Source organism: Otolemur garnettii, unplaced genomic scaffold, assembly GCF_000181295.1.
Source record: "Otolemur garnettii isolate 467f Iridium unplaced genomic scaffold, OtoGar3 scaffold00086, whole genome shotgun sequence".
NCBI lineage: Eukaryota > Metazoa > Chordata > Mammalia > Primates > Galagidae > Otolemur > Otolemur garnettii.
The window spans coordinates 3,031,936-3,035,812 of NW_003852481.1; positions in this window are offsets into that span (position 1 = coordinate 3,031,936).

Genomic DNA, 3,877 nt, shown 5'->3' on the forward strand with positions numbered 1-3,877 from the left:
GACTGGCTCTCACTCTGGGTGAAATAGGGTCGTTGTAAGGACTGGCTCTCACTCTGGGTGAAATAGGGTCGTTGTAAGGACTGGCTCTCACTCTGAGTGAAATGGGGAACCATGGCAGGGTTTAGAGCTGAGCAGCCACACAACTGAACTTTCTCTTAGGATCACTCTGGCTGCTGTGAGATTAGACTGGGGTAGGGCTGAAGGGCAGAAGCCATCAGACCACTTAGAAGTCTTCCTTCTAATCAGCATAAGAGAACACGGTGGTTGCACTTGGATAGCATCAGGGGAGGTGAAGAGAAGTCAGCAGACTTTGGATGTATTTTATAGGCTGCACCATCGGGAATTCTTATAGGATGGTTGTGAGGGGTGAGAGTGAGCGCCATCTATAGCTCTGGGACTGAGTTGCTATCAACTGGGATGGGGACGGTTTCAAGAATAGCAAATAATGAAGTTCAGATTTGAAATGGGAAGCTGAGATGGCCACTGCCCTGACCATCCAAGCATAGATGGACACCAAGCGGGAAGCCCAGGTCCGTGCTGGAGGAATCCATTTGAAATTCATCCACATAGAGGTGACACCTTTTTTTCAGCTTAAAATTTTTTATTTGAAAACGGATTTAAAAGGGAAAAGAATATCATTCTATATAACATTGTGTCGTCAGTGCATTTATAGTTTAAAGATCCATTGATGGGTTAGGAAAATAATCATAACATCAAATATGAAAAGGACTGAATACAAAACTATATATGGAATGGTATCATCCTTTTTGAAAAGTAAATTTATTTCAGCGGATGTGAGGGTACAACCAGGTGACAGTATTTTATTTGGCTCGGTAGAGTCCCTTTAGAGATGACATTTAAATCTAGTAACTCCGATCACACAGTTCCCTTCCCACTTACACACATGCATCGCTCCGTTCTGCCTCTTAGCTTTGCTCATACCTGCTTCGGCAAGGGTGTTCCCCCTCCTCCCACCCTACCCACATGCTTATAAGTCCAGCCTAAGTCTCCTTCATTCCCGTAAAACTAACATCAACAATCCACGGTGTTCTCTTCCCCCACCCCTACTCTTTCACACGAGGCGCTCTTGTTGCTCTCACCAAAACAGGATCTCTTTGAGGACATCTGCTGTATGTTCTAAGCTCCTCTTGCATCCCCTGTAGCACATAGCCCCACGCTCTGCACTAAGGCAGTGCCAATCTGTACATAAGACTGCTTGTTTTATGACAAAACTTCAGAAGTTTTGATCTGGGTATTTGCCATCTCATGAACTGTATTCTCTATTAATCACCACGTGGTTATTTGTTAAACTTATTTAGAATAGGGATATTTCCCTCGGGCTTTTTGGCATGCACATAAAGCATAAATTGCTAATTCAGATCAAAATCATTAATTAAAAAGCCCTTCAAAAAGAAGTGAAGCCAAGACTGTCGGCAAACACATGAAGGATCCAGCCTGGAGACCTCTTCAACTTTCAATCCCCTCTTCCTCCCCCTTCACAGGGCTGTCCCAGTCCACACCCACCATCAGACATCAGATATTCTCCTCTTGCTCAGCTGGGACTGTGTAGATTAGACTTGTCAGCCACCTCCGACCTTATAAAGGCCTTATTCGTACGTGTACCTGTGATTCTCAGACTTCAGAGGACATCAGAGTGGCTTGCAAGGCTAGCCCTCACCCCTGGGGTTTCGGATTCAGTACATTTGGGACAGAGCCCGAGAATTTGCATTCCTAGCCAGCGCTGATCACACTTTGAGAACCACCAGTAAATGTTTTCCCATCTGCTTGACTGTCTGGCTTTGCCCTGCCTGGTCCTGACCGTCAGTATCGGAGTTACCGTCCCACTCCAGGCTGTTCCATGTGCACGAGAGCTACCTAAGTCACTGGCAGTGCCACCTCGCCCCACACCTCTGTCCCAGGCTCAGGGATGGAGCCTGGATTTCTTCTTCCCCCTTCAAGGCCTCCTTCCATCCTTCTCTCTTTCTGTGTAAACCTTTATTTAGTCTTTCATTCTGTCCTGTTCTAATATCCTCAACTCTTCCGCACGCGTAAATACACATATATATATAAACACAAAAGCAAACTGCTGCTTCACACCGTAACTCTCTCCAGTTACCATCCAATCTCCTGCTTCTCTTTTCTCTTTCAAACTTCAAGAAGAAACAGTCCCTCTCCTGTGTCCGCCTCCTCCCTCGATGGTCTCTGGCTTCCAGCCACCTGCCCTCCCACTTCCAAACTGCTCTTGCTAAGGTCAGCACCAACCACTGAACTGAGAGCGGTTGAATGCTTTTCTGTCTTTTCCTGCCTGGACTATTCGGCTGCACTGGATAACTTTTACCTCATTCTAGAAATCTCTTTTCCCAAATTCTATGCTGCCATATCCTCCTGGTTCTTCCTGGTCCTTCTCCGACAGTGTTTCCCTGGCTCCTTGGTGGCATTCTCCTCTCCTCATCTGACAGCCCTTCCGTGGGAATGTTCCCAGGCTTCTGTCTTTAGTCATTTGGTCCTGAGCTTCCTGACCCGTGTGTCAGAACTCCGTGTGACAGACACTCCTCCCGGCCCCCAGGAATGGCCTGCCTGTGTGTCCCAGAGTGCCAGACACATTGAATGGTGTCTGTGTGCCATCATGCGACTCTGTCTTCCAAAGCACTTCCCCAGGGGTTTCATCCTCCTTCCTGGTTTCATCCCCATCACGCTGGCTCTGAAACTGATGGGTCCAGAGCACTCCGTGGTGGAAACTTCGGAATCACCCTCCCATCTTTCCTCTCCTTTACTTCCCACATCTGAGTCTTCTCCAAATCTGTCTGATCCCTGCCCTCCCTCCTGCCACTACTCAGACCCCACCACCTCTCTCCTGGTGCTGCTTTGTCATTCTAAATCCACCCTCTACACAGCTGCCAGCAAAGTCTACCTAAAATGCAAATCCAGCCCCACCCCTCCCTTGCTTAAAAGCCTCCCGTGGCTCATCTCTGACAGGATGAAGTCTTCCCTATACCAGAAGCATCAGGATTGAGCCCCACTCATCTCCCTTTCCCCCTCCTGTTCTTGCGGCCCAGCCTCTTCCCAAGCCGTCCTCCACACCTGGAACGCTCCTGTCCATTTCCTCATCCCCACTCACCCCTACCTGTAAGCCCCAGCTCAGGTATGGCCTCACCTTTCCCCTGCCCACTCAAGGAAGGGGCCCGTCCCAGGTTTCTCTGGGTCACTGTACTTAACACATTTGCATTACAATTACTTCACAGCATTTTTCTCCCCCCTAGGTTGCGTGTTCTCTTATATTCCCAGTTCTGACACATAGACAATAATAAATAATTGATGGGTCAATGTAACCTTAGGCTTTCCCCAAACCGTAGTGCCTCACACACAGTTCTAGAGGCAACACTTCCATTCCTTTGGTCAGTAAACTTTAAATTTGAAGCTAATTTGAGAGGAATGCTTCAAACCACTTTAATTAAAAAAAATACACTGTCAAAATTAGACACAAAGGAACATTCAAGTCACTTTGCTTTGCTGAAATCGAGTTGGAATCAAGACTTTTCTGCTCCTTTATTTCGTACAGGTGTTTTGTACGAAATTGGGTACTTTCTGAAGCATTGACACATGTATATCTTATTTTTCCCTATAAACCTCTGAATACTGCTCAGAAGAGATGGTTCTACCCTTTCAGACATGAGAAAACAGAGCTGAGAGATGGTGACTTTGCTAAGTCGGTGACTAATGGACAGCTACACAGGCACTGGCTCTGAGGCCAGCAAACTTGTATTCAATGCACCTCCCTGCCTTTGGAAGTAGCTTGAGTTTTTTCCTGTGTCTTTCATTCTTTTTGCAATGCAACTTTTTTCTTTTCTTTCTTTCTTTTTTTTTTTTTTTTTTTTTT